The following is a 23,475-nucleotide window of genomic DNA, read 5'->3' as shown; positions in this document are numbered from 1 at the left end:
GCTCATCCATACTTTTGTCACTTCTAGATTAGACTACTGCAATGCTCTCTCTGGCTACTCGGATAAAGCACTAAATATATTTCAGTTACTGATAAATACAGCTGCTAGAATCTTGACTACAACCCCCAAATTGTATCATATTACCCCAGTGCTAGCCTCTCTACACTGGCTTCCTGTTAAGGCTAGAGCTGACTTCAAGGTTTTAGTGCTAACCTACAAAGCATTACATGGACTTGCGCCATACATACATATCTCTCCGATATGGTCCTGCCGTACATACCTTCAAATATGCCATGGTCACAAGACGCAGGCCTCCTTATTGTCCTTAGAATTTTTAAGCAAACAGCTGGAGACAGGGCTTTCTCCCATAGAGCTCCCTTTTTATGGAATGGTCTGCCTATCTATATGGGAGTCTTTACTGAAGACTCATCTCTGCTGATGTAAAAAGGGCTTTATAAATGCATTTGATATGGCTGTGGGCTACACTAGTTTATTTAGCAGAAAAAGTGTGCTTACAATTCTGTGGCATTATTTTATATACTTTGATAGTATGATGAATTAATTTGAACATAGCTGAATGAAATAGAAAGGATATTTTCTCAACGATTTCCAAGGGACTGCACACATGCGGCTCAATTGAGCGGTGAACAACGAAACAGGTCCTCCTATATGCTTTATTTATGCAACTTTAGTTGTGATAAACGTTGGGCTCTATGTTTCGATTTGTAATACATTCTAAGGATGCATGATGTGACTAATGATTTTTTGAAAGTGTCATGACTGTCCTGTGAGTATTCAAATAAGTCAGATCAGCTTTGCAATAAATAACTTCAACCAGACCCTCTCTCCCCCGCAGAGGGGGAGGAGGGAACTGGTGGGGGTTAACACCTCATACACTGTTGTAAATCAAGGACAGAACATTCAGCTCTTTCCCTCTCCAAATTTACCAGAGGAATGTGCCTTTGTGTCACATGCTTTCCCCCCCTGAAATTCTAGCACATTCTAAAGCGAATACTGGAACAATATTTCTAACATAGAACGTGGGGAATGGTCAAAAGTGGTCTAAAGAAGACTGTCAGTGTTATTTTGTGATGTCATTAAAAATATTATAAAAGGAAATACTGTAATTTGAAAACTATACATACTACATGTACAATGTTTCCATCCTCTACGTTGTGCATGCTATATGAAACATTCTGAAAGTGTTTTTGTGAGGGATGTGATTTTCGAAACTAGTGAGAATTGTTTCTATAACTTTGTACAAGTAAGTAGTCACTGCCTCCTTGAGTGAGGTCAGAGAGCGTGTCAAAACAAACTGTATGAAGTGATGGGTAAAGTATCTAGAAAAGCGAATTGAAAACATTCTACTACTCTTTTAAACCACCATAGTACGCTACCCTCATCACCCCACTGGGAACCATCGACACGGCTGGCTTGCCTATCTTAAAAGAAGCATCTTCCAGACTGAATGGAAGGAGAAATAACTTGTAGTTCTGTTAAGGACTACACGACAAGTCATCGGATACTGGACGATGCCAGAGGAAAACAGAGAAACCCCTTTTGGACAATCAGAGCCTTACAAACTTGACGCGAAAAGGCCCAACCCACTTTCCAAGGCGGCCAAGTTAGGAGAGATACACAGCAATCCAAGGCATTTTCACATAAATACATTCATGATTTCTTACTCCAAGCGGGCGGCGGTTCATGTGCAAAGAATAAGTGAGAGTAGTTTCTAAATGTACCACCGTTATGTCTCCCGCTCTCTCTCCATGTATTTTGTAACAAGCAGCCATATTGTTGTCAGTCGGCTAGGGACCTGTTTCTAATGTACTAAGTTTGTATGTTCATCTTGTGTTACCATTTAGTTAGCTAGTAAATAAATAATTGAACCAATTTGTGTAGTACTGAATCATAAGTAAGGCTTGGGTTTTTGCAGATGCAGGGTTATGATATGATGTTATGATTAATAAGTTGACTGTTTATGGATGTGATAGGTAAAGAATTTGGGAGATGGTAACTATAAAGAACCACTCTCGTGGTGCTCCAAATCCCAATGAGTTAATTGTTACATGATTAATTTAATGGAGTAACAATTAAACATAGTTAGTTGATTAGATAAATAACAGTCTTCAGATTAATGAAAGTAAAGTCACGACAAAGGGCATGAGCTCTGCTTTGTTTCTTGTGCAACAACATGATTAGGCCTAAAAAACATCAAAAGCACTAGCCTACGTCAATCTACTATCCCCCATAGTACAAAAATTGACCTATTCTATTGGTCAACTTTTCATTCTGTGCGAGAAAGAAATATTCCAAACATACTCTCTGGACAGTTGTGGGATGCGATAGATCCCAAATTAATGCTACCACTCGCATCAAAACATTTTTTTTAAAGCAATGAGGCTTATGCAACACATCAGAACGTTTAGCTTAAAATGTTGATCAAATATTTGGCTATTTCTTCACATTATAAGTGTGGCAAAGCGCACATGGCTGTAGGCTTTAAGCGCAAATGTTCCAAAATGCAATCAATTAGCGGGAGAATACTGTTCTGAAAAGTGACAGCAAATACTACTATGCATGTAATGCTTTATTATAAAGGTGAATTTTTTATGGTGAAAATTGTCTTCCCCAAACATGAAACTCACGTGCCGTCTATGTATACCAGTTAGGCTCTAAATCAGTTGTAAAGCGGATTAATGTGCTTCATTTTAAGAAGTTATTTGGCCACTTTAGTTGTGATACGAATCTTATCAAAACATATAGGCCTTTCGGCTAGGCTACTTAAGGTGTGCGACTATGATTTTAAAAAGATGCAAAAAAAGCCATGCACTGTTTGTCTTACTGCACAAACTGGACCCCACACTTAACAAGTGATAGGATAATATTGTCACCCTTCAGACTATTCTTGATGTAATAATGTCTTTACAAATGCTAAATAATATAATGTATGTTTAAAATTAGTTTAGATATATAATGGACAATTGTCGTGCACCTGTCTCAGAACAATACATGCCATCTATGCACTTAAATAGTGGATGGAGTATGCTTTTCCCATGATTCATTTTCATGCCAGCCAGGTAGGCTATACTCCTGTTGTAAAAGCGAAGCAATGTGCTTCATATTAAGAAAGTTGAGAAATAAATATAGTAGGCCTAGCCTATAGAAAGCTGATGGGATCCTCCTCTTTTTAATAGAGGCCATCAAAACTCTTGTTTTCTTATGCAATTGCATAACCTATAGAAATGTTGAGCAACATGAGCTCATGGGATCTCATTAAGTATTTGATTTGATTTTTGAGAACATTTGCATTGATGTCAGAGTGATTAGAGGGACAATAAAGTGGTGAGTACCAGGCAGTTAGCAAGTTTGGTAGGCTACTAATGACCATCAGCAGCCTCAGAGTTTGGAGAAGCCTAGTTATGTGACTAAACGTTCACCTGGAATTTGACTGCGGTCATAACTCGTGACCACCGGTGTGGCAGTAAGAAGGTCACAGTAACAGCCCTAGCTGTAAGCACTGCACACCATTTGTGTGCACGTTCTGGCACGAAGCCCAGCGCGCCAGCAACTGTGCCACAAAAGTATGCTCCTGTGGCAGAGTCGAGATCCACGTTTGTAAAACCAGGGCCGTTACACAACTCCATCCTTTCAAAGAGCGAGTCCTCTCGCTAGGCTATAAGAGACGACATTGGATGCTGTTTCATCTCATGGCAGTATTGTTTGGGCTGGGATTTGGGTCTAGTGTGTAGTAAATGGTAAATGCTTCCACTCCCCTACTTATACGTAAAATATTAAGTGGCACTCTGCCACTACTCCATAATACTGTACATGACCTCTAGTTTGCGATTGAAATGGTTCTTATCGTTCTGCACTCTAAAACAATAACAGGGGAAGCAGTCATAAAGGCGGATAAACACACTGATCTGGAGGATCTGAAGGAGTTATGCATAATTTCCTTCAGAGACACACAAGTCCTTGTCGTGGCTAAGGGTTTTACATATTAATAACAGCAATAATGACTACAAAGTGTAAAGTTGGACACCATCTTCAATTGGTTATTTGCCCAACTGTTATTGACTTAGAAAAAATAATACATGTTCTGAATGAACTGTTTTTTTGTTTAAGTAGATAATTCAATCAAAACCAAACAATGAGAGTATTTTCCCCAGCTCTTTCTGATGCACCTTTGAAGTACAGACTACAGACCAGAGGAACAATAGAGTGCCAGCATCTTCAAACCTGAGCGTAATCAATGATGACAATCCTGAGACCGGTTTCAAAGTCCTCATTTGCACAGAAATGAGGGGAAACAGAACAACAACCAGTTTATCTCAGAGTAGAACATCTAATACACTCTGACCTGGTCTCATCCCAACTTTCCATAAATAGCATTTGTTTCAGATACGGAGAGGGGAAAGTTTTCATTCAACTTTCAGATTAGTGTCTTTGTATATGCTGCTTTTCTCAAAAGCTTCCAACAACGAGTAACACAAAAACAATTCCCCATCAAGCTTGATATTAGAAACAAATATTTAAACTTACATTTTCCCATGAAACTCAAACAGCTTTCAAGGCATTGTTCAACATTCAGACTGAAGTCACTGAACTTATATACTTTAGTGTGGACTTGTGCCAAACTTGGACACATTACTAATAGGGAGGAAGGGTCTCACTGCAGAGGATGTGTATCCCTCCTGGACCAGGATGTTTCTGGCAGAGTTGTTGATGTGTTTGAAATGGTCTGGACCCAGCAGAATCCCTCCATACCAGCGACACAACCACCTTCTGCACATCCAGGATCTGAGGTGGGACAACAGAGTGGTGTTGGCACAGTGGGAATAGCAGTGGCACATGATTTACAGTGCATTCCGAAAGTATTCAGAACCCTTGACTTTTTCCACATTTTGTTACGTTACAGCCTTATTCTAAAATTGATTTAATATTCCACCCCCCCCCCCTGCTCATCAATCTACAAACAAAACACCGCAATGACAAAGTAAAAACTTTTTTTTTGCAAACATGTCTAAAAAACTGTTTTCGTTTTGTCATTATGGGGTATTGTGTGTAGATTGAGGAAAATGTTTATTTAATCCATTTTGGAATAAGGCTGTGACGTAACAAAATGTGGAAAAAGAATGCACTGTATATGTGTGGAAGTTGATGATTGTGTGTGATTGTGCTCTGTTGTTAGGACAACATAGGTTTGACAGACACAACGAGGGCTGGGAAAAAAAAAATCACATCAAATGACAGATATTAATTACATATAATGGCTGTTTGGAGAAAGATATGAAAACCGCTGTTAAGCAATAAACAGAAGAATACAGACATGTTTTCCTCTTCCATGACAAAGATATCAGCATAGAGAGAGAATCGTTTTGCAAAACCACTTGTGGTCGTAGTAGGATTGTTCCCATTGCAAAATATAGATAGACTTAATAACTGACATTATCTTCCCTTCGACAGATGGTTTATGTCAACTCTCTAAGTGGTCCAACAACAGTGTGCTTGGCGATTTAGATGAGCAACATTGTAGTCACTGGTTCATGTACCCAAGCAGCTCCTCATCTGTCATACGAAAGACGATGTGATGATTAGCAAGATGATTGACAGGCCACATGTGACAGGGGATGACTACTGAACACCCCCTGGATGTCTGGTTTCAGCTTTGCAGCTGACACAAGTTGCATCGCAAAGAATAATCCTTTATCCGGGAGAATATCTGCCTCAACCCCTCTGCTGTCAATCAAGAGCCCTCCATGCAGCATGGGAGACAGCGCCAATGCCATCTGCCTATTTACTGTATTAAAAAACGTGTCCCTTTATTCTCCGCTACACACTTCACATCCGTACCCGAGAGTTGAATAAGCGCTCAATTCTAAATGAGGAAATGGAGAAGGGGACTGAGAGGAAAAGAGATTAGAAAAGAACAGATTAAGAATGAGCCCTCAAAGTAAATTGCCTGTCAGTGTTGAGAAGCGTGAGTAGAACATTAATCAGAATATTACCCACAGGCACTTGAGTATGAGGGGGAGCATTAGACGGAAGGTTCTTCTCTTCAGTCGTTGGGTCAGATTCAGTGGCAATGAGAGGATGATGACATATGACCATCTTTTGACCATCCCTCATTGACACACATCATATCCCTTGTAGGAGGGAAGCCAATTTGATATTCAATATTGCATATTTAGTTAGCAACACACCTCACTAAGTAGACCTCCATTGAACAGACTCACTGCGACCTATAATCCAAAATCAGATTGTCCAGAGCATAGATAAAGCAAAGTCCTGTGAGGTTCAGCTCAGTACAACTTCTCCCAATCAGGCATGGTCCATTGCTGTCGTTTCTGGCAAAGAGCTACAATCAAAGGCAGATTTATCTGAGAAATGTGTAAACAAGGCTTTGGACTCCAGCAAAGAAATGCAATGAGGCATTTCACAGTGGTGCACTCCCACTGTCATAGTCTGACATGTGTCATTAATGCCAGCTGATTGATGATGTGCGTGAATACGAATGCATGAAACAGAGGGAATGAAAACCATTTCGAAATGATTTAATTGTTGGAGCGTGTATGTTTGTATGTGTGTGTGTTATGGTGCCAACACACAAACCACTGTGTGAGTTCTGTCTGTCTAAGGCCCTTTTGCTTGAAGCATGTTTATAATAATAACATATTTCTGGTTTGTATAGGATGAATGTCTCAAGGGTTTTCCTGGACCTTGGATTCTTAAAACCATTTCACACTTGTTGGATTTGATTGAACCCGTTTGCCTTTCAATGCTTGTTTGGTCATAGTTTGCGGAGAGAATGTACGCTTTTGACTGTCATTGCCCATTTGAATACAGAGAATAGAAGGAGGTAGGCTAAGGATGATGATGATTTTGAGGATGACGATGGTAATAGGTTGTTGATGATGAAGGTGATGTTGATTATAATTTTGTCAGCACATGTTGTTGACCAGATGATCTAAGAACGCAAAGAGCACTTTACCTATTAGGCAACTTTGGCTTGCTATACTTTTGTGCTGCTGCTAATGTTGATCACTGGTAGGCCTACTGTATATATTAGTATTGATAACTGTCTTGACTTAATTTCCAGCTCAGTGTATTCACTAGAACTGTGTGTCATTGTCATCCATGTGGATTTTATGTTCAATTATGTTTTTATGCTCCTTTGCTGCAAAACTAAACGTGTTTGTTCCTCGTCTCAAGCCATTATTTTGGTGTGAAAGTTTACATAAAGTCACCTTGCAGGTTTTAATTTGTTTCTGGTGGAAGGGTTGCTAAGGAACAGACAGCAGCCCCCTTCTATATCCCAGTCAGTTTAAAGGGCATCTCATCACTGCACCCTGGGAATAAGCGTGCTTGGAGATAACAAGGACACATTAAGAATGCAGTATCCAAGGGAAATATTAAATAGGAGATAATGTATATTACTTTGGACTTGACATAATATTCAAGTATATATATATATAATGAGGGTCAGTGAACCTCAAGACCACAGAGGGTTGGGTTGAAAACTTAAAATGGGTCCCTGAGCAGGCGGGATATCATGAGGCAACCATGTGAATGCTGAATAGAGCAAAGTGGACACAGAGAAAAGCACCTGTAGTAAGTGAAGCAATTGTCCTCCTGCTGCCGTATCTCCATCATCCTCACGGTCTTGCAGGAAACTCTGCTTGTCCTCACAGTATGTCCTACAATAGAGACAATAAAATGGGAGACAGATTGTAGATGGTTGACTTTTAGTTTCAGAATGTCAGTATTGTAAACGGCATGTCTCCTTGAAGGAAACATTTGAATGCTCTAAATCTCACCGTATCCTGCCAGGTTAATGGCTACCTATAAAGCATATCAAGCATCTCATAAAGGCTCTTGATCTAATTAATTAAACCTAGCATAGCCCCGTTCTGCCTACTTACAGCACACACACGCGCACACACACACACACACAAATGCACACACGTCCACAAACACCTGTTAGCACGCATGCAAGCACACACACACCTGTCATACCACTAATTTTCTTCTATGAAAGGCTGTTATTTTCAGCCCTGTTTGTACTTGACCTCTAAGAGCTGTAATGAACTCTGTTGATAGAAATTACACGCCTGTCTTTCTTTTTATATTAGCCTTAATCTCAATTACCCTGAAGTAAAATTATTGTGAACGTTTGTCACTTCCTGTTTTACACGCAGAATCTGTCCGCGACAGATTATATTATCATCAAATAACAAGTGATCAACCGTGTGATTAGGTTGATTTACAGAAACTGTGAATATTATAACCGGTTATTATCTATCCTGTGGAGGCAGCTTGTTTTTAACAGAGTACAGGTTCTCAGAAAAGTAAACTCAGAAAAGTTCCCCACTCTCATCTTAGAACACTTGTGTGGATGAGGGTAATCATTCAACACATCTGCTTGATTACTCTTCAAAACGGATGGCGTATCTAACAGAAAGACTAAGATAGGCGTCTCTGAAAGACTGACAGGTGCTGTTGACTTACACTCATGACAATGTTAAATAACTTTATTTCAAACGTTTATAAAAACAGTTTTTGTACAAGAATAGCCTATTGGGTGATTATTGTAATACTGAAAATGTACAGCATGTAGAAAGAGAAGCATAGTGTTTTACTAGTTAACTTATGGTACAATGTGTACTGTAATCACATTGACACAGTTTATGTACTCTCCAGGAAATTACATAATTATCACTGTCTAAATTGTTTATGATGGAAGGTGAGATATGTTTAAAGCAGCTCTTTCTGTTTTCAACCTGAGAGCATTGAGCAGAAAAGTAATGCCCGAGGGTGTTAGTTTTCCATATCAGAGTTACATTAGCATTAACTACATCCTCCCCACATGAGCTTCACTGACAGCTACTTCGGTCTCCCACCAAGGTTGCATTGTCTAGCATGGTCTTTTGAATATTCTCAGGAAAGTAGATCACAAGCTGTGAGATGTGACAGAATAGGAATATCTTATAGTTAACAAGAGGGGCGAGACAGGCGAGGGCCTGCCCTGCACAGCAGCTGTCTAGGTGTTACCACAGTGGGTAGTTGTGGCTGGAAGGTGCTGAGTCTGTCTGATCATTCCCCCCTGTTTAATAGGAGGTAGTTCCGCATCTACAAAAGATGTATAAACACAAACAAGAGGCACAAGTAAGAACCAATTGTCACTGGATTAACATATGGGCAGTAAGCACAACTCAGTTTATACACAACATTGAAACTGTTACTTCATTCAGATATGAGTATTAGAAATTCCACTTGTTTTTCACATTCTCTATTCAAGAATACAGCAGTTAGTGCCATACCAATTGAGTGAATCTCGAAAAAGTGCACACTGTGTTCAGCTTTAGAACCCAGTTATCTGGTAACATTATTTCTTAATCATCCTCCATTTCTGTCGTCATATTTCTCACCTTTGTGAGAAAAGTAGAAAGATGGACAAGTTGTGAAATGAATTCAAGCTGTGCGTTTGTGTGTCTTTGTTTCTCTCGGTTGAGACTTTGCCTGTTGTATGAGTTTGAATGTCCTCGAAGGCCTATTTTGACTCTTCCGCCGAAAATGTCCATTTGACTGCAATGTTTTCCAAAATGTTACGCATTAGCTCACCACACCGTTGACATAGCAACAGACGTTAACAGCTTATCGAATCATAATGTGACGCATGGGGGGGTACACAAATTGGAATGCAGAGAGTATTTGGCATGACAGGCCCCATTTACAAGGACACCTACTGCGCAGGTCCCATCAGCTTATTACCATTGCATGACCTTAAAATGAACACATGTTAAAACAAGACAGATAAAGCCAGATAAGAAGAGTGGAATAGAACAAATCAAATTGTATTTGTTACATGCGCCGAATACAACAGGTGTAGACCTTACAGTGAAATGCTTACTTACAAGCCCTCAACAATGCAATTTTAAGAAAAGTACTTGTCAAGTAAAAAATAAAAGAGCAGTAAAATAACAATGTGGAGGCTATTTACTGGGGGTACTGGTACAGAGTCAATGTGGAGGCTATACACTGGGGAGACTGGTACAGAGTCAATGTGGAGGCTATACACTGGGGGGGTACTGGTACAGAGTCAATGTGGAGGCTATATACAGGGGAGTACTGGTACAGAGTCAATGTGGAGGCTATATACTGGGGGACTGGTACAGAGTCAATGTGGAGGCTATATACAGGGGGTACTGGTACAGAGTCAATGTGGAGGCTATATACTGGGGGGACTGGTACAGAGTCAATGTGGAGGCTATATACTGGGGGGACTGGTACAGAGTCAATGTACGGGGGGGTGGCACCGGTTAGTTAAGGTAATATGTACATGTAGGTAGAGTTAAAGTGATGTGTGACGACCCTCCCGTATTCTGTCTTTGTTCTTGTTTCCTTATTAGGATGCCGGTGGGCGGAGTTGAGAGGGTCGTCAGCTACATGGGAAACACCTGGGCCACTTGTCACGAACCGGCTCAAAGCCCGTAACAAAGGGAGACAACGTGGAGATAAGGAGTAGCAAAATCTATATTTATTAAATAAGTAACTAAGTATAATATACAATGGTGTGTGTAATCAGTAATCAGTAGTGTAAGTGAGTGTTTTGCATGCATGAATGTGATAATGCAGGGTGATGAAAGGTGCAAAAGCAAACAAACAAAAGGCCACCAAGAACCACAACACAATCTACAAAAGGTGTCTGCATGGAGAGAGTCTCTTCCATGAATGTGGAAGAGGTCTATTTATCCTGGGAGACACCTGGCCCAGGTGTTTCCCATGTAGCTGACGACCCTCTCAACTCCGCCCACCGGCATCCTAATAAGGAAACAAGAACAAAGACAGAATACGGCAGACAGAGTGGGAGGGTCGTCACATTCCCCCCCATAAAACCGGGGACCAACAAGGACCCCGGAACAACATACCAGCCTCCCGCGTCCCAAATTGACACAGGCCTCCCGCGTCCCAAATTGACACAGGCCTCCCGCGTCCCAAATTGACACAGGCCTCCCGCGTCCCAAATTGACACAGGCCTCCCGCGTCCCAAATTGACACAGGCCTCCCGCGTCCCAAATTGACACAGGCCTCCCGCGTCCCAAATTGACACAGGCCTCCCGCGTCCAATTGACACAGGCCTCCCGCGTCCAATTGACACAGGCCTCCCGCGTCCCAAATTGACACAGGCCTCCCGCGTCCCAAATTGACACAGGCCTCCCGCGTCCCAAATTGACACAGGCCTCCCGCGTCCCAAATTGACACAGGCCTCCCGCGTCCCAAATTGACACAGGCCTCCCGCGTCCCAAATTGACACAGGCCTCCCGCGTCCCAAATTGACACAGGCCTCCCGCGTCCCAAATTGACACAGGCCTCCCGCGTCCCAAATTGACACAGGCCTCCCGCGTCCCAAATTGACACAGGCCTCCCGCGTCCCAAATTGACACAGGCCTCCCGCGTCCCAAATTGACACAGGCCTCCCGCGTCCCAAATTGACACAGGCCTCCCGCGTCCCAAATTGACACAGGCCTCCCCGCGTCCCAAATTGACACAGGCCTCCCGCGTCCCAAATTGACACAGGCCTCCCGCGTCCCAAATTGACACAGGCCTCCCGCGTCCCAAATTGACACAGGCCTCCCGCGTCCCAAATTGACACAGGCCTCCCGCGTCCCAAATTGACACAGGCCTCCCGCGTCCCAAATTGACACAGGCCTCCCGCGTCCCAAATTGACACAGGCCTCCCGCGTCCCAAATTGACACAGGCCTCCCGCGTCCCAAATTGACACAGGCCTCCCGCGTCCCAAATTGACACAGGCCTCCCGCGTCCCAAATTGACACAGGCCTCCCGCGTCCCAAATTGACACAGGCCTCCCGCGTCCCAAATTGACACAGGCCTCCCGCGTCCCAAATTGACACAGGCCTCCCGCGTCCCAAATTGGTGAGGGGTTATGTGTTCACACCTCCACCTGCCCCATCCAACCTCCTCCTCCCCAGACCTCAGCAACCTTTGCGCATAGGAAGCAATATTTAAGAGGAAAGAAGAACACAAGACCAGGAGGGAACAGACAGGAAAGATAGAACATGACAACCCGAAACAATGGTCAGTCACGTAAACATTCAGGAACATGGCACAAAAGACCAACAGCTACAAACTCCAACGAAAAGAACATCAGGGTCCTTCTTAATTTTTACAACTTCCAACGATTCATAGTCACTTCCAACGATTCATAGTCACTTCCAACGATTCATAGTCACTTCCAACGATTCATAGTCACTTCCAACGATTCATAGTCACTTCCAACGATTCATAGTCACTTCCAACGATTCATAGTCACTTCCAACGATTCATAGTCACTTCCAACGATTCATAGTCACTTCCAACGATTCATAGTCACTTCCAACGATTCATAGTCACTTCCAACGATTCATAGTCACTTCCAACGATTCATAGTCACTTCCAACGATTCATAGTCACTTCCAACGATTCATAGTCACTTCCAACGATTCATAGTCACTTCCAACGAAACAGAATTTCACTAATTTCAATTATTTAAGCTTGTAGTGTTCAGCGATCTTCCACAGCTGTTCTTAAGTACATAATTCTAACAGGTCCTCTGATGGAAAGCGAATGAACTTGTATACATGAGACACCATAGTCATAAGTAAATAATCTTGCTCAACTCCTCTGCTGAGCACATCAGACCACAACCAGAGAAATGACAATCACCCTGAGCACCACAGAAGAGAGATGAGATACAGAGCTTCCCCAAAACCTACAATAACTCAACCCTAGTCTTTGTGCAGATTTGCGGTGGGTATTTACGCACTGTAGCCCGCTGGCAAGGAAATAGAACTCCCCAGCATGCTGGAAAATTCCACCAAGCCACGGATGTGCCCCCGAGACAACTGCTCAGTCCACAGACACCACACAAAAATAACAAACATTAACCATGCCCAACATATTCCAAAAAATGAAACACGTCGCTAAACCTATCAGGGGAAAAAGGCTACAGCTCCGGGTAGCAAGTTCCACTACCCTACACAAATCTCCTACCGAGGTACACAGCCGATTTACTCACCTCCTCAGACTGACTTCCCAACAGAGAGTAGAACAAGAGTTTCCATGCTAGGCAAGGCCTGGAAACTAACCATTATACTATACCAGGACGAGCCCCCACTTGTCACGAACCGGCTCAAAGCCCATAACAAAGGGAGACAACGTGGAGATAAGGAGTAGCAAAATATATATTTATTAACTAAAGCAACTAAGTGTAATATACAATGGTGTGTGTAATCAGTAATCAGTAGTGTAAGTGAGTGTTTTGCATGCATGCATGAATGTGATAATGCAGGGTGATGAAAGGTGCCAAAACAAACAAACAAAAGGCCACCAAGAACCACAACACAATCTACAAAAGGTGTCTGCATGGAGAGTCTCTTCAATGAATGTGGAAGAGGTCTATTTATCCTGGGAGACACCTGGCCCAGGTGTTTCCCATGTAGCTGACGACCCTCTCAACTCCGCCCACCGGCATCCTAATAAGGAAACAAGAACAAAGACAGAATAGGGGAGGGTCGTCACATATGCAAACATAATAAACAGAGAATAGCAGCAGTGTAAAAGTGTGTGTGTGTGTGTGTGGGGGGGGGGGGGTGCAATGCAAATAGTCTGGGTAGTCATTTGATTAGCTGTTCAGGAGTCCTATGGCTTTGGGTAGAAGCCTTTCGGACCTCGACTTCGATACCGCTTGCCGTGCATGTGGTAACAGAGCGGAAGGAGAGTCTATGACTAGGGTGGCTGGAGTCTGACAATTTTTAAGGCCTTCCTCTGACAAGGGTTACTTTGAATGTTAATACCTAAACATTTTGTAAAAATTATACTGAAAGGTACATGTGTACTATACTGAAAAGTATATTAATGCATAGCAAAATTCTATTGTTGCACTTTATGGTAGTATAATGATTGAGTCTAAATGGACATCAACAATATCAGGCCCTTTCACCAAATAATCCCAAATTACTTCTGAGAGCTTTTAATCTACATAATAATTGTATTTAGAATATTAGGAATTAATTAAAAAAGGGAAAACTTTGCACTGAGAATGAATCCAAATTGGAGGATCAGAGGGCATTATCACCAACCATTTCCCAAAACTAATTCTCATTATGGAAGAGGACACAAGCTGCAATTTAAACACACATTTCCATTTTCGACTTGCGTTTACACTTTAATGAATGTGTTCCAAACGGACTGATTTCATTTAAAGAATGGATGCTCTATGACCTACACCCAGCGTCTCATTTTCACAGCATTCACATTCTCGGCTTTTAACCCATTTCAGTTGATCATTACAACTGTATACAGAGAAAGCACATAATTACAATGATAGGACTACATCCATATTGATGGATTCAATAGTCATTCATTTAAAATAGTACTCCATGAAAGAACTATGCTAAATTAGCTTACAAAAGTTTAAAGGCTTTAGAAACAGTGAATAGAGTTTTAGTAATATAAGATCCTGTCTTCATGTTCAAAAAGGTGAATAAATGGCATTAAGATTCACCATACATAGAAAACCATTTTCAATGAAACTAAAATGACCAATGTACTTCTTTCCTCCGTGTCTCTTATTATCATCTTTGACAAAGGTTTCGCCACAGGCCACAGGACAGATACTGATCTTCATTCAGTTAAAAATTACAGAAACAGGAAGGAGGGCTTTTCATACCACCCACCAAGTCTTGTGTCCATCTTATCATGATGATGCGTTGGACCTCAAAGAACTGAATGAAAGACCCCAATAAATCTGACTGTCATTTCCATGAAAGGAACGAGATTGAAATCAGACTTACTCAATAGATTTTCTGTCTGAGTTCACGAACATGCATTGATATCTACCTGTATGAGGAAGGCAATGGGTGCACAATTTTGTCAGATTTCCTAAATTGGGAAGGATTCATTTCTAAGCAAATACTGCCATCTAGTGAGAAAATAAAGAATCACAGACGTAGTGTGTGATTCTCACCTGCGTCTGTGCTTTGGGAATTCTCCAGGAGGAAAGTGCGAGTGTTAGTGCACAAATTGTAAAAAAAATATATATAAAAAAACTATCGTCTGTGCTTCATGTAGCGAGTGATAATGAAATCAACTTACACATGTATGTAGAGCTCCTCAAGACTGTTGAACAAGGCCATTTTATCAGGACTTCACAACCATGCTTCACTACAGGAGGAGAGAACGCAGAATGAAATTATTCAGATGTTGGTCTTAATATCAAGCATGTTTTATTTTGTGCATGTTTATCTGAGGTAGTGTAAGTAAAACCAACAGACTTACTTGATCTGTTAGACAGGTGCTGCATTCTTGTAATCATGTGGGAGAATGATATAGTTATGGAAATGGTAATTGAGTAATTATTGTCATACACTGCTCTGAAAAATGTTATACAACACTTTAGTGAAACAATTACCTGTAAATATGCTTTCAGTTTTGGGTGGTCTACATCAATTATTTTTATACGAAATATTATTGCTGCTTCATCAATAACACACCATTTGTCACCATACAGTTATGGCCAAAAGTTGAGAATGACAAATGCTATTTTCCACAAAGTTTGCTGCTTCAGTGTCTTTAGATATTTTTGTCAGATGTTACTATGGAATACTGAAGTATAATTACAAGTATTTCATACGTGTAAAAGGCTTTTATTGATACTTACATGAAGTTAATGCAAAGAGTCAATATTTGCAGTGTTGACCCTTCTTTTCAAGACTTCTGCAATCCACCCTGGCATGCTGTCAATGAACTTCTTGGCCACATCCTGACTGATGGCAGTCCATTCTTGCATAATCAATGCTTGGAGTTTGACAGAATGTGTGGGTTTTTGTTTGTCCACCTGCCTTTTGAGGATTGACCACAAGTCCTCAATGGGTTTAAGGTCTGGGGAGTTTCCTGGCCATGGACCCAAAATATCTATGTTTTGTTCCCAGAGCCACTTACTTTTCACTTTTGCCTTATGGCAAGGTGCTCCATCATGATGGAAAAGGCATTGTTCATCACCAAACTGTTCCTGGATGGTTGGGAGAAGTTGTGTTGGTACCATTCTTTATTAATGGCTGTGTTCTTAGGCAAAATTGTGAGTGAGTAAGCTGAGGCATGGGAAGGAGTTTCCCTGCTGGAGCGTGCCAGGGATATATAGTTTGGGCACATAGAGCAGGAGTTGACATAGAAAGCAACGTCATACGACAAGGTGGACCACCAGTATTTAGCGGAGAGGGATGGAATTGTGCAGGTGATACCTGTGTCCAGAGGCGAGGGATGTGTGCGCCCAGGTCAACAGCAGATCCCTTAACCCCGTGGGAACGTAGATGCGGGTTCCCTCTCCAGAGCCTGGCGGATGGAATGATGGTCACCTGTGGAACCACAGGGTAATGGAAAGCAGTTCTCCCGACATACTCATGCCCAGGCAGTGATTTTGATCCTCAACCAGGATATGGTGGGGAGTCTGAGGATGACGTTGTGTACTGGCGCAGTGATGTGAGGAAGGGAAGGCTTTCTTGGTGCACTGGTCCCACGGTGAGGGGTGCTGTGATGTGCGTGATCGTGCCGAATCCCAATGGCTTAGACCGAAAAAGGAAAGGAGAGCAGGTACGAGGTGATGTTTAGGGAGGAGGCGAAGGCCTGGTCGATGAAATTCCCGAGGCACCGGAGACCACTAGAGACAACACCCGAGGGAAAGCCAGCGAATTGGAAACCAGGAAGGCTTTGGCGGAAAAACAATGACAGAATACTCACGCCTACCCTGGGAGACAGATGATCACAGGGGCATCCCTCTGCCCTAGTGGACTCATCTGAAGCTGGTGGCCCTCCTGACCGCAATAGGAACACAGCCACAGTGGTTTCTGGCGATGTTGCTCTGCCGCAGAGAGATGTGTGGCCCCTACCGCCATGGGTTCAGGATCTGCCTCAGGACAGCCAAAGGAGGGGGTGAGGGAGGTATCAGCCCTCCCGAAGAAGTTTGTCCAGACAGATGGCCATCGTGATGAGTGCCTCCAAAGAAAAGTTGGCGTCCATCTAGACCTCCTCACAGTCCTTTACGGAATAGGGTGCAGAGTGCCTGTTCACTCGATCCCCTGGAGGGTGCCACGGTCCAGAAGGTGAGAGCTTACTCAGAGGTCTGGGCACCCTGACAGATTTGGAATATTTGCTCACCTCCTTTGCCCTCCGGTGGATGGTCAAAGACCGCCCTGAACCTCGTATGAACCTAGCGCTTCCTCTCCTCTCTCCCAGACAGCTGTAGCCCTATCCAACATCTGCCCGGTCAGCAGGAAAATGGCCATGGCAACCTTGGACCTCTTGGCGGTGGGGGATCCCGACTGAAATAGAGGGAGCACTGGAGTAGGAAGCCACAGCATTTGGATGGGGTTCTGTCATGCTTGGTCGGGAGGGACAGTCATGCATCACCTCCCTGAGTGGACTTCTGGGTAGGCTGGGGAGCTGGCTCGCCTCATGGTAGGCCCTCCGCTAGTTGGAGGTGAAACCTTTCAGGGGGTGGAGAACGCGGAGGATATCATCCATAACTGTACCCAGTTGCACCAGCTGATCGTGGTGTTGGCGGAGAAGGTATCCCTGTTCACCGACCGTCTGGGAGAGGTCTTTCTCTTCTGCTGCTTCTATAATATCTGAGGCAGCATTCTGTCAGGAAGCAGGTGTAGAAGGTGAGTTTAATGATGACAGAAGGCAGATAATCAGAAGCGTACTGAACGTGACCAAAACCAGTACTGCCTAATGACTGAGGGCTAAATAAAAGGAGCGAGGTCCAGGTGTGTGTAATGAAGGGGAGCAGGTGTGCATAATATTACCAGGACCGGTGGTTAGTAGACTGGCAATGTCAAGCACTGGAGAGTGGCAGTGACAACTTTCCAAAAGGTCAGTTTGTCAAATTTCTGCCCTGTTTAGAGCTGCCCCGGTCAACTGTAAGTGCTGTTATTGTGAAGTGGAAACGTCTAGGAGCAACAGTGGCTCAGCCGCGAAGTGGTAGGCCACACAAGCTCAGAAAATGGGACCATTGAGTGCTGAAGCGCATAACATGTAAGTCGTCTGTTCTCGGTTGCAACACTCAAATCAAATTCTATTGGTCATATACACATGATCAGCAGATGTTAATGCGAGTGTAGTGAAAGGCTTGCGCTTCTGGTTCCAACAGTGTAGTAATATCTAACAATTCCTCAACTACCTAATACACACACAAAAAAGGGGTGAATGAGAATATGTACATAATATATGGATGAGCTATGGCCAAGCGGCATAGGCAAGGTGCAATATATGGCATAAAATACAGTACATTCATATGATGAGTAATGTAAGATATGTAAACAGTAAAGTGGCATTATTTAAAGTGGCATCTTTTAAAGTGACTAGTGATCCATTTGTTAAAGTGGCAGTGATTGGGTTACCATGTAGGCAGCAGCCTCTGAGTTAGTGATTGCTGTTTAAGAGTCGGATGGCCTTGAGATAGAGACTGAACAGCTTCTCGGTCCCAGCTTTGATGCACCTGTACTGAGCTCGCCTGCTGGATGGTAGCGGTATGAACAGGCAGTGACTCGGGTGGTTGTCTTTGATGAGGTTTTTTGTCTTCCTATGACATAGGGTGCTATAGGTGTCATGGAGGGCAGTTAGATTTCCCCCAGTCATACGATGTGCAGACCGCACCATCCTCTGGAGAACCCAGCGGGTGTGGGCGGTGCAGGTGCAGTACCAGGCTGCGAAACGGCCCGACAGGATGCTCTTGATTGTGGATCTGTAAAAGTTAGTCAGGGTTTTGAGTGACAGACACATTTCTTCAGCCGCCTGAGGTTGAAGAGGTGCTGTTGTGCCTTCACTACACTGTCTGTGCGAGTGGACCATTTCAGTTTGTCATTTATGTGTACGCCGAAGAACTTAACTTTCCACTTCCTCCACTGCGATCCCTTTGATGTGGATGGGTGTGGGGGGGGTTCCCTCTGCTGTTTACTGAAGTCCACAATCATCCTTTGTTTTGTTGATGTTGAGTGAGGTTGTTTTCCTGACACCACACTATGAGTGCACTTACCTCCTCCCTGTAGGCTGTCTTGTCGTTGTTGGTAATCAAGCCCACTACTGTTGTGTCGTCTGCAAACTTGATGACGGAGTTGGAGGCATGCAAGGCCACGCAGTCATGGGTGAACAGGGAGTACAGGAGGGGGCTGAGCAGGGACCCTTGTGGGGCCCCAGTGTTGAGGGTCAGCGAGGTGGAGACGTTGTTTCCTACCTTCACCACTTGTGGGCGGACCGTCAGAAAGTCCAGGACCCAATTGCACAGGGCGGGGTTGAGGCCCAGGGTGCTCACTACAGAGTTCCAAACTGCCTCTGGATGCAATGTCACCCCAGGAACTGTTCATCGGGAGATTCATGAAATTGATTTTCCTTGGCCGAGCAGCCGCACACAAGGCTACGATTACTATGCATTGGCTGGAGTAGTGTAAAGCTTGCCGCCATTAAAGTACTTAAGTACTGGGGGAACATTTTTGGGGGAGGGGGGGGCACTTTACTATTTAAAATTTGACAACTTTTACTTTCCTAAAGAAAAGTATGTACTTTTTTTTTTACCTGACACCCAAAAGTACTCGTTACATTTTGAATGCTTAGCAGGACAGGAAAATGGTCAAATTCACACACTTATCAAGAAAACATCCCTGGTCACCCCTAGTGCCTCATATGGCAGACTCACAAAACACAAATGCATCTTTGTAAATGATGTCGGAGTGTGCCCCTGGCTATCCGTAAATGTTTAAAGCAAGACAATGGTGCCGTCTGCTTTGCTTAATATAAGGAATTTGTAATGATTTTACTTTTACTACTTAAGTATATTTAGAACCAAATAGTTTGTGTTTGTCAAGTAACTTTCTATTAGAAAAGGCATCTATACTTTTACTCAAGTATGACAATTGGGTACTTTTCCCAGCACTGGAAATGCGTTCTTTGGAGTGATGAATCACATTTTACCATCTGGCAGTCCGACGGACAAATCTGGGTTTGGCAGATGCCAGGAAAACGCTACCTGCCTGAATGCATATTGCAAACTGTAAAGTTTGGTGAAGGAGGAATAATGGTCTAGGGCTGTTTTTCATGGTTTCATGGTTCAGGCTAGGTCAGAACCCTGACCTCAACCCCATCAAACACCTTAGGGATTAATTGAACGCCCAACATCAGTGCTCGACCTCACTAATGCCCTTGTGGCTTAATGGAAGCAAGTACCTGCAGCAATGTTCCAACATCTAGTGGAAAGCCTTCTCAGAAGAGTGGAGGCTGTTATAGCAGCGGGGGGGGGACTAACTCCATATTAAAGCCCATGATTTTGGAATGAGATGTTTAATGAGCAGGTGTGCAAATACTTTTAATCATGTTGGTGCACACCTACAGTGCATTCGGAAAGTATTCAGGCCCCTTGACTCTATCCACATTTTGTTATGTTAGCCTTATTCTAAAATGTAATAAATAAATAGTCCCCCCCCCTCACAAATCTACACACAATTCCCGATAATGACAAAGACAGGTTAAGACATTTTTGCAAATGTATTACAATTCAACTGAAATATGATATTTACATAAGTACTCAGACCCTTTACTCAGTACTTTGTTGCAGCAACCTTTGGCAGCGATAACAGCATTGTCTTTTCTTGGTATGACGCTAAAAGCTTGGCACACCTGTGTTTGCGGAGTTCTCCCATTCTTCTCTGCAGATCCTCTCAAGCTCTGGCAAGTTGGATGGGGAGCGTTGCTGCACAGCCATTTTCAGGTCTCTTCAGAGATGTTTGATCAGGTTCAAATCAGGGCTCTGGCTGGGCCACTCAAGGATATTCAGAGACTTGTCCGAAGACACTCCTGCATTGTCGTGGTTGTGTGCTTAGGGTCGTTGTCCTGTTGGAAGTTGAACCTTCACTCCAGTCTGAGGTCCTGAGCGCACTGGAGCAAGTTATCGAGGATCTCTGTACTTTGCGCAGTTCATCTTTGCCTTGATCCTCCCAGTTCCTGCCGCTAAAAACATCTCCACAGCATGATGTTGCCACCACGCTTCACCATAGGGATGGTATTGGCCAGGTGATGAGCAGTGCTTGGTTTCATCCAGACAAGACGCTTGGCATTCAGGCCAAAGAGTTCAATCTTAGTTTCATCAGACCAGAGAATCTTCTCTCATGTTCTGAGTATTTAGGTGCCTTTTGGCAAACTCCAAGCAGGCTGTCATGTACCTTTTACTGAGGAGCGGCTTCCGTCGGGCCATTCCACCATGAAGGCCTGATTGGTGGAATGCTGCAAAGATGGGTGAACCTTCCAGAAAGACAACCATCTCCACAGAGGAACTCTCGAGCTCTGTCAGAGTGACCATTGGGTTCTTGGTCACCTCCCTGACCAAGGCCCTTCACCAATTGTTCAGTTTGGCCGGGCGGCCATCTCTAGGATGGTCCATCTATGTTGGTTCCAAACTTCTTCCATTTAGGAATGACTGAGGCCACTGTATTCTTTGGGACCTTCAATGCCGGCAAATTTTTTTGGTACCCTTCCCCAGATCTGTGCCTCGACATTGTCAACTGCGGGACCTTATATTACCTATCTGTGCCTTTCCAAAGCATGTCCAATCAATTGAATTTGCCACAGATGGACTCCAAGCAAGTTATAGAAACATCTCAAGGATGATCAATGGAAACAGAATGCACCTGGACTCAATTTCGAGTCTAATAGCAAAGGGTCAACACTTATATAAAGTTATATTTGAATGCATTTGCAAAAATGTCCCAAAAACTTTTCACTAAAGATATATATTTTTAATTAAGCCATTTTAGAATAAGGCTGTAACATTACAAAATGTGGAAAACGTCAAGGGTCTGAATACTTTCCAAAGGCACTGTATATTGCAATATATTACTTTCCTGTATGGGGTGCTTTCCCTAGCCCCCTTACACATACCGTAGCACGCTCTGTCCATTGTGCTGACAGAGCAGTGGAGATACACATTGTGGCAACCTTTCACTCAAGCATTACTTTTTAAATTTTATTTAGTGACAAAACTAATACTGTGGGGCACAAGTGAATGAGAGGGCTAAGCCCCCTTGTGGAACCGGGCTGGTCAAAATACAGAATAAATCAAGCATTTTGTCAACAGTGATAACAGCTTGTTAACTGGATGTAAGCAGTCTACCTACTATGTTGAATTCAGTTTTCAGAATAACAAGGTCACTCACAAATAGCTTTGATTCAGATGTTTTAGCAATTTCTGGGGTACAATGACCAGAAGCTGCAATAATTTGATATTCTTAGCAATAAGCGTCCCAGCTACCTAGCCATGTTGCCGCAAGATAAACTTATAAGCATGGCTTGACCAGACCAGGTCTGACAATCTTCAATCAAATACAAAAACTGTCTTATAAAATATAGGGGTTCTTTAGATGACCCCTGGCTAGAAAGTTATGGTGCTTTCAAGACAACTGGGAACTCTGGAAATAAACGAGGTCAAATCATGACATCATATTTCCTATTGAACAAACTGTCGTTTGAAGTCAGATTTCCGAGATCCGTTGTTTTTAACGCGGCATTTCGACGTTCGATTAGCTAATTCGTTCAACTCGGCACATGTACAACTACAACCAGTTAGCAAGTCGTACATTTGAGTTTCCTAGTTCTGACTAGCATGTGAACGTGGTGCATAACTCATTAATGTATCAGATGAGGTCATGTTGCTAGGAAGTGTGTATCTCCCTTGTGCGGCAATGGCAGTTGTGCAACAACTTTACCAGCATCATTGCATCACTGACATGAAATATGAGTGCTAGTGTAATCCATGTGTAAAAACGATGTAAAAAAAAGTATTGTGACGTGCAGTTATTCAGATCATTGATTGGTCATAAGCGTTGACATATAATTTGACACGCAAAGACCTAAAGGGCATTCCACACATGCAGCAGCTACTCTTCCTGGGGTCCACAAAGGATGTGGGACAGGAGACGCAAGACCATAGAGATAGACAGAGGACTCATCTTTGCATCTGTGCCATGTTAGCGTCTGACAGCATGTTTGACCTGTTTCAAGAAGCTAGGTGTATGTTGCACATCACTACTTCACAGGAGAGGCATTTGAATCCCCCCCCCGTTAATACAAATACAATTGTTAGGGTATAAGGCTAGTTGATTTAGCCAGGGAAAAACACAGGACCCTTACCGCTAGCCATGATTTGATTAACAAATGGATGGGCTGGACATGCCAATATAGGAGTTCGGGTTAGTCTGCCTTGTATCTGTCTTTAACATGAGCTGCTCAGTATGTGTGGATAATCTTTTCTACCACTGCTTTTTTTTAAGATATGAGGAACTGAAAAAGTTGCATTTTCATTTTCAGATATAAGTGTCTAATTTAGTCAGAGTCATTTTCATTGAAAGTTAAAGCAAGTTGTTTCCAACACT

The 23,475-nt window shown here is 43.0% G+C and overlaps 1 long non-coding RNA gene across 1 annotated transcript in view; it reads right to left on the bottom strand.

The window, feature by feature from the left end:
* LOC124037797 overlaps window positions 1-23,475 on the bottom strand; it is a 43,485-nt gene that overhangs the window by 17,776 nt on the left and 2,234 nt on the right. Inside the window, exons 2-3 of the long non-coding RNA XR_006839233.1 lie at window positions 7,610-7,700; window positions 4,677-4,803 (exon numbers count right to left, since the gene is read on the bottom strand). This is a non-coding gene — a long non-coding RNA (uncharacterized LOC124037797). The remainder of the gene's footprint in view (window positions 1-4,676; window positions 4,804-7,609; window positions 7,701-23,475) is intronic.

The sequence above is a fragment of the Oncorhynchus gorbuscha genome, linkage group LG06 (genome assembly GCF_021184085.1).
Source record: "Oncorhynchus gorbuscha isolate QuinsamMale2020 ecotype Even-year linkage group LG06, OgorEven_v1.0, whole genome shotgun sequence".
Classification (NCBI taxonomy): Eukaryota; Metazoa; Chordata; class Actinopteri; order Salmoniformes; family Salmonidae; genus Oncorhynchus; species Oncorhynchus gorbuscha.
The sequence above is the reverse complement of the archived record's forward strand: the minus strand, read 5'-3'. Positions and strand labels throughout refer to the sequence as shown.